Source organism: Jaculus jaculus, chromosome 6 (genome assembly GCF_020740685.1).
Source record: "Jaculus jaculus isolate mJacJac1 chromosome 6, mJacJac1.mat.Y.cur, whole genome shotgun sequence".
Classification (NCBI taxonomy): Eukaryota; Metazoa; Chordata; class Mammalia; order Rodentia; family Dipodidae; genus Jaculus; species Jaculus jaculus.
In genome coordinates, this window is record NC_059107.1 from 122532000 (window position 1) to 122544074 (window position 12075).

Genomic DNA, 12075 nt, shown 5'->3' on the forward strand with positions numbered 1-12075 from the left:
TTCAGCTGAACAAAACCAGCTTTACTTATTTATTTATTTATTGAGGTAGGGTCTCACTCTAGCCCAGGCTGACCTAGAATTCACTATGTAGTCTCAATGTGGCCTTGAACTCACAGCGATCCTAAGTCTGCTTCCCAAATTCTAGGATTAAAGGCATGCACCACCATATCTGGCAAAACCAATTTTAAAACTGCACAGCATAGTCTCTGCTGTTTTCTTGGTGAACCAGATACCAGCACAAGCATGAAGAAGATCAACACAGAAAAATCAACTCCTACCAAATCAGAGAGCCAGAAACACAGAGGCCCCCAACACCTCATCACTGAAACACATTTTAGAATTTTATAAAAACAAAGCATATGCTTTTTTTCAACAGGTAAAGCCAGACAAGAGAATAAAGTTGTTCATACTTCCTTTCTAATAAATTTACAAAGAAAAGTTATATGGAATCTCTCATATCTTAAATCTCACTTTATAAAGTATAACAGATTCTATACATTTATGGTTAAAAAAATCAAACACATCCTAATTTTTATGATAAAACAATCCTTTTCTAAGTATTCTGTGTTAATTCAACTCTGAATTTCTAAATAGAAGAATGTGTTACTCTGGCTGGACTTGGACAATGCATAATAGCAGAAGCAATGTGGAGTCTGTAATGAACAAGGAAGTTCGCACTCCATTAACAAGCAAAAGATAGGAATGAGATTTCATTTATGCCACCAACCAGCTGTGAGTTTTGGCAACTGAATTTCTGTTTATAATCATTTTTCTCAAGGATAGAAATAGTGAAGCTCTTTTGGAGACTCTGGTGAAAACACACAAATAAATAAACACAATTTTTAAAATATATTTTAGAATTTACAAACTTGGAATTTTATGTAGTCTTCACAAATTGTAATGGCACCAAAAAATAAATAATTCCTATGATTGTTTTATTTCTGTAGTACAACTTACAAAATATTTAATTCTAAGTTGTCTGTGTCTGTATGCATGTAGTACATATGCATGAGTGTATGCACATGGTATGCATACATGCATGTATGTATGTGGTATATGTACATGTATGTATCCATTTGGTATGTGTGTATGCATGCAGTATATGTGCATGTACATGTGCATGAACTTTTGGAGTACAGAGATTAACACTGAGTGTCTTCTAATGTCTCTCATGTCTTTTTCAAAAATATTTTTTTATTTTTTATTTGAGAGAGAGAGAGGCAAATAGAGAGAAAGAGAGAATGGGCATGCCAGGGTCTCTAACCACTGCAAACCAACACCTGATATATCTGCCCCCTTGTGCATGTGGCTTACGTGGGTCCTGGGGAATTGAACTGGGGTCCTTGGGCTTTGCAGGCAAATGACTTAACCACTAAGCCATTTCCTCAGTCCCCTGTCATGTCTTTTTATTTTTACTGAAGCAATGTTTTTCACCTGGGCCCAAAGTCCATAAATTCAGCTAGTCCAGCTAATCAACTTGCCAGTTGGATCTCATTCCTTTCTGTATTCTAGGATCTGCAAAGCCCACCCAGAGTTTATGTGGAGGCTGGGGATATGAACTTCAGCCCTTATGCTTGTATGTCCACTTAATCAACTGGTCCATCTCCCCTACCCCAGTTATATCTTCTATTGGGAACAACAAACAGTTTTAAGGCACAATCAAACCCCAGCTCTACCAATTCCTCTCCTACATTTTTCTTTTGCCCGTTGCAGACAAGATTCTTTCATGAAAATGTCTGGTAGAACATTTATTTAAAATTCATATTCAAGTGTAATTATCTTTACATGTTCAAGTTTTAAACAATTTTCTGGCCTATTGTCTCTGATTTGCTTATCAATGAGGCCAGAACCTAAGGTCATGCATGCTAACCTGATCATTTCTATTTGCTTTTCTAAGGTTCACTGAATCTTTTACCCTACATAGAGTACTATAAAGTTAATCTTCCATATTAAAGCATTATACCTTAGCCTTTTTAAAATGATGTGGGGAAAAAATGAACATGTTTCAAAATTAAGGACATCATAAAGAAATAATGTGGACTGTTTTTGTTGGAACGAAACATGTCTCAAATACATTCCTCTAGGATGCTAATGGTATTTGGAATACTAATACAATTCATATGTAATTCATTAAAATTCATGATACATCTGTTTACTAGGTAAACACATTTGATATCTCATTCTGAGTGCAATCAACTGAGTCTCCTGTGCTAGGGTTGGGATGGAAGCAGCTCTTCTTTCCTTTTAGTGTATTGAACCTCACCAGATATAAGCCAGTTCTTTAGAAAAGTGTTCCTGAGAGAATTAGAGTGAATTCTATTAGAAATGTCTTCCATTTACAACACATGGTTTTATTTGGCACATGGCCAAGCAGGTTGAATGGGAACTGGGAATATCCTTTAAACCATGTGACTGTGCAAATGATTCTAGTTTAATCTGTGTTTTGAAATCTATGCTACACACTGTTCCTGCTGCAGACTCTGCTGGAAGTCTACTGCTTGTGTGTAGACCCATAGTCCCAGTGACAGATGGCTTTTAATCTCTGCTGCTTGGCTTCCAGAATGGGTATGCATTGCTTACTCATATATTTTCTCTATCATGGAGATTCTGATTCTAGTGGCAATCCTCTCTGAGAAAGCAAGTGTTTTAGGAGGCCTAAAGCCATGAGAGAAAGGTTTATCATGTATTCTGGAGGGAAAAGCCACTTTGTAATTAGATTTATTGTGGCAAAATGATACAGTTGTGAAGGGTACAATTATGTTAAATAATTCCAGGTAGCAATAGCTCAGAAATTTATTGTGTAGCCACTTCATGTCTAGTTCTAAAGGATATTCATGTGAATGAGCACATATGTGTGCACATACACACCCCCCACACACGTGTGTACCCCAACACACAGTATCACTGGTGATGTTCTATACTTCTCTCAGAGGGAGCAGTTACATATGTCCTTGGGGATGGAAAGAGTGTTCATCTGCCTGTCATACCCCAAATCTCACTGTAACCCTGATCAATTACAGTAATGTTCATATTTCCATATCTGTCGTTTTTCTCAGAAGGAAAAAACAATCATTTATCTTTCTTAAGTCCAAGACCTTTCCATCCCCAAATATAAAGTCCAAAATAGGGAATTTTCACTGGCTAAATCACAGATTTTAAACAAATTCTTGGATGCAACCTAAGCTGGAATCAATGATTTCTTGCCTGTTTCCACCAGTAAAGCATAGCTGGGAATCCACTTGGTGAACAATGCTGACAGCAGCATCAGTGACTTTAAATCAAGGACTATGGCTTTCCCACATCCACTAAACCATCCAATTTCCCTATGGTTTTCCCACATCCACTAAACCATCCAATTTCCCTTTGTGGGTTTATGCCAGGATAGTCCTGGTCCATTAGTTGGCAAATAGAACTGCTTAATAATTGCAGAAAAATTACAAAATTCATTTCAGAATATAATAATAGCTACAGGGAATTACATATTCATTTATCTTGTGCAGGAAAACTTGAACCCTCAATAACAGGGTGTTACCATGTAAGCTTCCTCCAGAGAATTGGAAACCAAACTTTAAAACAAGTAGAACAATCTGCTTAGTATCTGAGCCCAAGATTATTTCCTAAAATATAAATGTATTTTAATTGAAAATTGATATATTCATAAATTTATGGTCTATATTATGTTCCATTCAAATTTCAGCTGAATTCTCAATCCCTATGTTTTTATATTTATTGAATAATTCTATTCCTTTACTGTCATTTACTGAGTTTTTATTTTCTAAAATTATTACTTTAAGTGTTCATACAAAACCATAGATTTGGTGTGTTACAGTATGAGGTATAATTATTTTTGTTTTATATCAAAAATAGATCAATGTGATAGGGAATGTATAAAAAGGGACAAAGAAGAAGTATAAAAAGGGAAAAAAGGAAAAAATGGAAAAGAGAGATGAGATGAATAAAACAACAATGGATAACGAAAGGAAGCAAGGAAGGGAACTATTAAAACATGAGGAAGATCATTCCTCCAATTCTTCTGTCTGTGGATTATTTCAATATCCTTCCTGGGTACATAGTAATGCCTCTCCTTTTTATTAGCATGGCTGCAGCTGCTGCTGTTCACAGAGATTCACAGTTCAAAATAGATTCAGTTAGATTTTTCAATAATTCTACAAAGGTGGGGAAACCCTGGCAGAGAAGCACAGCTCCCCAGCAGCCTAACGTGGAGTCTTGTTAGCAAAACAAAGTGTGAACTGTTAAAGATAATTTCCTGTTGCTGGTAATTCTACCGGGGCCTTTGGTGGCAGCACAGGCCTCCTCTATGGGCCAATGCCACTGAACAGTAGATGTCAGAAGGAATATGAAAAACTTGCTGTTTTGAGACGTTTATTCTTCTAGATCTGTTTATGTCAGCATGATGTATACTCATTGGTTCTTAGCCAGGAGCACCCGGCACAAGTAGGAATTGAGCAGGGAGTGAATAATAAGTGGTAAGCAGAAGTCTATATCCAGTCAATAGTTAAGGCATGTGAAAACTGCAAGTCAGTATTTTCATGGATTCTTTGTATCCTCTCTCCCAAGGAAGACAAGAATTAGAGCTGAGCAACCACCGTCCACATTCTGACCAGAAGATTCGCCTGCTGCTTTGCTCTTGGAAAGTTCCCTTGAGCTGTCTGATTAAGGTATTTGAAATCAGCAGAAATATTGATGGTTTTTTGTTGGTGTTGGTAAACTCACTTCCCGTCCATGCCATGTATGAGGCAACATCTCTGCAGACAGTTGAAATGTATTGGTTAATTTTCTCTCATTGATGGGACAAAATGTCATATATAAACAAGACAGAATAAGATCATTCCTTTGAATCATTAGGGATCTTACAGGATTAAGTCTATTATAGTTGGGGGAGGGGACACAGACCAGAAAGGTTAACTCCACAGCATGGTGGCTAGGAAGCAGAGTAAAGGATGCTGGTGTTCAGCTAGCTTTCTCTTTTTCCCCTTACTCCATCCTGGACTGCTGGCAGCCACCGTGAAATGGTGCCATCCATATTAAGTACGCTGCTCCTCTCCCCAGTTAATCCTCTGTGGAAACACCCTCACAGACACATTTGGATGCAAGTGGTAACAATCTTCTAGGTGATCCTAAATTCAATCAAGTTGACACTGAAGAAACTGTATCACTTTAGTATATTAAGGGGACTTCAGTATTTGTCAGTCTGAAATTCTGACAAGTTTCAATGCATTTGCAATGCTAGTTTGGTTGGTGGGGTGCTGGCCACTTGCATAACATTTTGGATTTTTTCCCCTCTCACTTTGTACTTTGTCAAATCCAAAGTTGTCATGGTTCATTATTTGCAGATGATGTCGAGCAGCCTTGCATTCTAAAAGAATATGCCATCGCATCTGCCTCTGTGCTTTTGTGGTATTCTGCACAGATGACTGGTGGGGGCAGGAGGAGAGAGCAGAATTTACATCAGACTGACATTTCTTTGTGCTATGGTACATCTCCTCTGTCATATATGCCTAGTCCAACAGTGCAGGGCATATATCACATTGTGACTTATACATATGTTAGACTACCTAATTGGGGTTGTAAAGTAGTTGCTTGAATATCTCAGCTAATGAATGCCATCAAATTCAATTACCATTCTCGGACTCTTCATTGACCAATCAAATTAATCCTTTGATCAAGAAATTTCTAACATACTTTCACTAGGCATAAACACAATTCTATGAGGTAAATTGGGGGTGATTGTGATTAGGTTATCTGTCTGATTTGTATTTGGACTCCTGTGTTCCTAGCATTACCTTTGATGTAACTCTTACTGTAAATAGGAAGGATAAAGTTGTGATGCTTTGAGTCAGACAATCCCTATAAACTCATGTGTTCTGAATGTTTGGTCCCCAGCTGATGTTCATTTGGGAGCTGGAGCCTTGCTGGTGGAGGCATATTTCAGGGAGTTGGCTTAGGGGTGTTATACCAAGTTCCCCCTTGCTAGATAGAGTTCTGCTCACTCTACTGCTGCTGTTTACCACCTGCAAACAGATCATGCTGCAATCTCCAGTGCCACCATGAAGTTTCCCCTCAAGCCTGTAGTCCACAAAAAAAAAAAAAAAAAAAAAAAAAAAAAAAGCCTTCCATTAGCTGCTTTTGGATGGGTATTTTGTCCCAACAATAAGAAGGTAACTACATAAACATTAGCAAGTAAACTTTTGTCTTAACTAGTTAATTGCATTACTTTTTTGTTTATTTTTATTTTTATTTATTTGAGAGCAACAGACAGAGAAAGAGACATAGAGAGAGAGAGAGAGAGAGAGAGAGAGAATGGGCGCGCCAGGGCCTCCAGCCACTGCAAATGTACTCCAGATGCGTGTGCCCCATTGTGCATCTAGCTAACTTGGGTCCTGGGGAATCAAGCCTCAAACTGGGGTCCTTAGGCTTCACAGGCCAGCGCTTAACCACTAAGCCATCTCTCCAGCCCTAATTGCACTACTTTTATCTAAGACCCCAGGTAGAAATTTGCTACAGCATTATCTATACTAAAACTATATAAAAATTGGGTGTGATGGCTCATGCCTATAAAGCCAGGACTTGGGAGGCTGAGACCGGGGTATCACCATGAACTCAAAGTTAGCCTTTGCCTCGTAGTGAATTCTGGGTCAGTCTGGGCCACAGAATACCCAGTATATAAGTACGTATATAAACTATAAGAACTCTAGATTCCTATAAGTTCACCTACTTATTAAATAAATATGTTCAGTAGGCCTATATTTTGGAAACAAAGTATTTCAGCACTTTAAGTTTTCCATTTCTCTCTCTTACAATAAAATATTACAGCATATAATCACAGTTATTATGGCCAAAATGTGCACGTTTTTTCCAAAATAGCAATTATTTCTTTGCATGTATTATTCAAACAAACTGGTTTTAAAAATGCTTGATAATGTTTTAATTCTATAGAAAATAATTATTAAAACAGTATTAATGGCAATAGATGTTTTAACCATCCATAATGAAAAATAGGTGCTTGATACTTGTTAGTGTAATTCTTATTATACAGAGCCTAAAATATTTTTATTTTTCTCTCTTCTACTTTGGTATCTTTTTGTTCATGTTTTATTCACAGATTTTTGAAAAATAGCCTGAAACTAATTCATAAAAATAAATGTTCCAAGATTGCATGCCAGACCTCAATGTTTTGGAAGTGGGTTCTGGACACACCATAAAAAATGTTTATCATGTAGTTGCAATTCTTAGTAACCCTTGCCCTGAGGAAGTAATAAAAGAGCTTATAGCAAAGCATAGTAAAACTTGAAATCAAAATCAAAATATTGAAAGTAAATTAAAAATTTGGATTTCAGTTTATTCCCCATCATATCTACTTTTCCTGGGACTGTACAAAACATTTTAGATTGTATATTTTATTTCTGTGTTACTATGGAGCTTAATGACTTGAAGTTATAAATTCAATATTTACTGTTAACTAATAATGTTAAGGACACATATATTAATTAAAAGCTTCTATTGTTATTAAATATACAGTGATCTTTATCATATTTAAAAATCATTCAATTCATAATTTGTAGTATCATTGTTTTCACATTTAAATATTTTTTTACCTTTCTAAATGATCAGCTTATCATTTACAGTTTTATTTATTTTTTTTTAATTTTTATTTATTTATTTGAGAGCGACAGACACAGAGAGAAAGGCAGATAGAGGGAGAGAGAGAGAATGGGCGCGCCAGGGCTTCCAGCCTCTGCAAACGAACTCCAGACGCGTGCGCCCCCTTGTGCATCTGGCTAACGTGGGACCTGGGGAACCAAGCCTCGAACCGGGGTCCTTAGGCTTCACAGGCAAGCGCTTAACCGCTACGCCATCTCTCCAGTCCTCATTTACACTTTTAAATATTTAACAAACATAAGTTCAGATTCCAACATGTCCTTGCTGTGGTTCCCACTGAGACAACTCCTGTGGGCATCCACAAAAATACACCATTGATACCTGTAAGCTAAATCTTTGGGGCTAAAATTCAACATTGTTTCACAAGTGGACCTTTCTAGATTATCTGGAGAAATTTCTCAGGGTTTTATTTTTAGCTCCAATAAGCTAGATAGATTTTTCTAGTTTAATATGCTAAGCTCTAATATAAGTAAATGCTTACCAGCAATTTAGCAGGCAGGGCACTACCCTTTAAACCAGAAGACAAGATGTTATGACACTCTCAGATACTGGAAGACTGCAAAAGCATCTTTAGTTTTACAGAGAATATTTATCCCATAAAATTTATTCTTGCTTCCTACACTGTAAACTCTTTGAGGCAAGGGTCTAAGCAAGAAAAATGGTCAGATTTATATCATTCATATATATATATATATATATATATATATATATATATATATATATATATATATATATATATATGGGCTAACTTACCTTATAGATAAATATGCCATGAAAGAATAGGAATTGTTTAAATTGATTTCAAGAATCCATAACAATCTTTTAAAAAGAATGGAAAGAATTACAGCACCCTTATTTTTAGCTTGTTTGAAAGATTGTACTTAGACTAGTAGAACATAACTTTCAAATTGGTTGTTTTTCAAATGTTTTATTATAACTTAAATATTTGATTTCCAAAACATGTTTCTCATTTAAACAATGTTATAAATGATGTTTGATGCTTGGATTCAATTTTTTAAATCCACCAAATTATAGTCAAATTACATGGCTTGTAATACTAGAGATGTGAAGTAAAGAATAGGATGAAACAATACTATATGATTCTAAAAAAAATCAATTAGACAAAATGATTTAAAATTACTTATTTGCTTTGAATATCAATACTAAAAGAAAGTAGATTTGATTATAAACAAATGAGATGTTGAAAGACAGGGTAAGAACTCTTCTTGAAAGCAGAGTATAATTATAGCATAAGCTGCATTTTCCTGAGGTAAGGAAAAGGACACGATGAGGTAAGGTACAGGCAAAGTCTAAGAAGAGAGGTAGAATGGTCTTGAGAACAGGTAGCCAAGCAGTACCAAGACAGTATTGATAACTGACTATTAAACAGAAAGTATGACATCAGATATGTTGGTCCTATAACCCCAGTATTCAGGAGAGTAGGATTGCAATGAATTCAAACCAAGCCTGGAATACATAGTTTCAGTAGTTCTGGACTAGAGTGTGAGCTACTTTCATTAAAAAAGAAAAAAAAAAAACTTAGAACAAGTGTAATCAATTCTTTTAAAATGAGAAAATGCCACAGTGACACATTCATTTAGACATGAGACGTGCAGACACAGCAAGCTTGAATACTAATGCAGTGAGCATCAGTGGATGCTGTGAGGAGACAACTGCAGAGACCCTGAGCTTTGCCCAAAGGCTTTCTAGGAGTTTCTCAGCATACCACTCAAGGCTTTATTGAACTCCATTTTCTAAAGGATTCCACCCTCTGCACTTAAAAAATACATGAAGCATTTGAGTAAACCAAATTTACCAAGTGCACTAATTTACCAAGCTGCCTATATACACACACATCCATTTGAATTCTCAAATGGTCACAAAATGTTTACTATTTATTAAGTGCTACTAAAAATTTGAATGTTTCCATTTATGAGGACATAAAAACTATTTTGCTGTGTATTAATTTCCATCAGTCCATTATGTCATCATATTTACTAAGTTTGAGTAGTTGGAAGTGGCACCTGAGCTTAGGGAAGAAGGGTAAGGAGTGAGAAAACCTTAAGGAGAACTGCCGCTCTTATTTCTCTCATGTTTGGCCTTCAAGAGGTCTTGGTGATCCTATAGAGAGCCTTTATCACTTCTGTTTAACTTAAGGAACAATCACTTTTTAGAAGTGAAAAGCAATCAGGACTGTTTCCTCATGTCTAAAATTCTCTATTTAAACCAAAGAAGTGTCAATCAACTCAAAATAACATCCTCTTCCATGGCATCTTTTCATTTGACTTTTGCCCCTCTCTCAGGGTAGTCCAAGTTGTGAGAAGCAAGAAGTTCAAAAGTCCATCCTGGGTTGTGCATTAGGCTGAGGCATAACATGTTTCTTATGTAAGATGCTAAAAGTCACTCTAGGTTTTTCAAAACTTCCACTGTAGGAAAAGTCATTCTGTTTTTTTCTACCCATGAAAAAAGACATTCAAGAGGGTTTTTTTTAATATATCCACATCTTATTTCTTTCCTGTGCTCACAAACCTTGAGCAAATGACAGAATGGAACATTGCCAACATCTGAAGAATTTTAGGACAGGCGTGTACAATGTCTGTGCTGTTATCTCAATCTCTTTTTGGTGTCTTCTAAAAATTACTGTACAATCTTGGGCTAAGAGAATAACAGCATCACCTCTCAACCATGTGTACATTTTCCAAATGACTGCATTACCCCAGCCTCTCAAATGATGCTTTATGATTCCATGACTGATATATTAAATTGTCAGATATAATCTCATGTAACTTTTTTGATGTTTCCTATATTCAGTTGCCCAATGAGTCTTTTTTGTTCTTCTCTTCCCCTCTTACCCAGAAAAGCATATCCATGATGGAGCTTGAGTTAGTGTTTGCTCATCCAGCAGGGATACTCTTAAACCTTCCAATGGCAGTCACTCTTCTAGTCCTTTCATATTCTTCCCACTACTCAAGGAGACTGCATACTGTTAGAAATAGACAAATAAGGGAGAAATAGTCAGGCAGGGCTGCAGAGATAGCTTAGTGGCTAAAGCACCAGCCTGCAAAGCCAAAGGACTCATGTCTAGTTCCCCAGAACCCAAGTAAGCCACATGCACAAGGTGGCACCTGTGTCTAGAGTTTGTTTACAGTGGCTAGATGCCCTAGCATGTCCATTCTCTATCTCTTCCTCTCTCTCTCTCTCTCTCTCTCTCTCTCTCTCTCTCTCTCTCTCTCTCTTTCTATCAACTAGATAAATAAAATTAAAATATTAAAAAAGGAACATTTAGGCAATAAGACCCAACAAATATTGTTCATCCACTAATTTTAATCCTATTTTTTTGCCAGACACTATTCCCTCTCTTCATTTTAGCCTCACTGACTAGTTCTGTGTTCAACCTTGCACCAAAACTATCTGATCCACTCACTTTTACACTTCTAAGGCTTTTGGTCTTCTGAAATGGAAAGGATAAGAAAATCACATGTTTGCATTAAAAAGTTTAATTGCCTGAGAAATCTTATTCATAGAGCTAGGTCTGAAAATGCCAGTGGATGCAATGAGAACATTCTAGAGTTAAATACCCCACAGTCCAGGCCTGAAAGCCCTCCTTCAGAATGTTTTTCCTTAATTATATTTTATAGTGACTAAGTGTCCTGTTCTGACACATGAAAATTAATATTCTGCTCTCTGTTGCTTGGCAGACAAAGGAACTTTGGGGTGGATTAAATTAGACTAGCCACATGTAAATCCAATAAGGATTCTATGGATCTACTCAGTATAAAAAGAATAACAGACTTCTGAAAATTCATCCTGGTAATAGGAAGGAAAATTATTGATTTGAGAGTATACTGGCAATGTATCAGAAAGCATCGCCAGGAAGAAATACACAGCAACTGTTAAGAATGTTTACATTCCTTAAGAGAGACAAGCTAGTCATTGGAAAGGGCTATGGAAATTGGACATTAATGTTAGATAATTTCCTTTAAACCAGTTATCACTCCAAATAATTCTTAATCAAGAAGAAGCTAATTGTATTAAAATGCCACATTTAATTAGAGGATGGCCACCTTATGTAAATAATATTTTTTTCATTTCATTGTATTGATACTCATCTTAGTCAAATGTAATATTTTATAGACAAACTAAATGATTTTTCCATAATGTGATAAAAGACAAAGTTTTGTTCTTATTAATTGGGTTATTTATTGTTGGTTCATGTTTATTTGAATATGTTTTGGCAACTGTTACAATAGTCATTGTTTCACTATGCATTGAGTCTCCTTAGGTGGTGTGCAGGGAATCTCACTTTGAACATCCCAGAATGTCTGTAAGTTTTCCATGAACAAGAAGACCTGCTACCATAGTACTATACAGTAGCAGGAACAAGCAAGAGAGATA

The 12075-nt window shown here is 36.2% G+C and overlaps 1 protein-coding gene across 5 annotated transcripts in view; it reads left to right on the forward strand.

Moving 5' to 3' along the window:
- Positions 1-12075, forward strand: part of Syt1 (synaptotagmin 1) — a 572391-nt gene that overhangs the window by 101392 nt on the left and 458924 nt on the right. For 2 of the 5 annotated variants that reach the window (XM_045152840.1, XM_045152838.1), the window contains exon 2: positions 4579-4679. The exons of 2 other annotated variants lie outside the window; for them this stretch is intronic. The gene's annotated coding sequence lies outside the window, so the exon portion shown is untranslated. The remainder of the gene's footprint in view (positions 1-4578; positions 4680-12075) is intronic. One more of the 5 variants, XM_045152839.1, reaches the window with a different exon arrangement.